Source organism: Penaeus monodon, chromosome 31, assembly GCF_015228065.2.
Source record: "Penaeus monodon isolate SGIC_2016 chromosome 31, NSTDA_Pmon_1, whole genome shotgun sequence".
Lineage (NCBI taxonomy): Eukaryota > Metazoa > Arthropoda > Malacostraca > Decapoda > Penaeidae > Penaeus > Penaeus monodon.
The window spans coordinates 21,741,793-21,742,151 of record NC_051416.1 but is presented as its reverse complement, the minus strand read 5'-3'; the positions used below and the strand labels follow the sequence as shown (position 1 = coordinate 21,742,151).

Sequence of the window (359 nt, the reverse complement as noted above, 5' to 3'; positions counted from 1 at the left end):
CACGGGCTGTTATACAATAAATACATATGTAGTGACAACTAAATATCTGTTACACGAATCCATATTACCTTATTGTCTGACAGTAACATACACAGATGTACGAAATATTACTTTTTTGACATCTTATGCAAGGAAACTGCGCATGTCCTAAATGGAAAGTATCTTTAAGATGCAAAAGATGACTCCATTAATTTTTCTTCGCGCAGTTAACCTGTTGTTATTTAAAAAGCAGAATTTCCATGTCATCTTTTAACTGTCAGCATCCTTACCGAAGTGGAAATTCAACAGTATTAAAGTGTCTTGTCTACAGTCAGTTGCAGCTCCAATAGATATTAAGTTTGATTGAGTTATCTGAAGTT

The 359-nt window shown here is 33.7% G+C and overlaps 1 protein-coding gene across 1 annotated transcript in view; it reads right to left on the bottom strand.

The window, feature by feature from the left end:
• Positions 1–359, bottom strand: part of LOC119593101 (sialin-like) — a 35,739-nt gene that overhangs the window by 34,367 nt on the left and 1,013 nt on the right. The gene's annotated exons all lie outside the window — the stretch shown is intronic.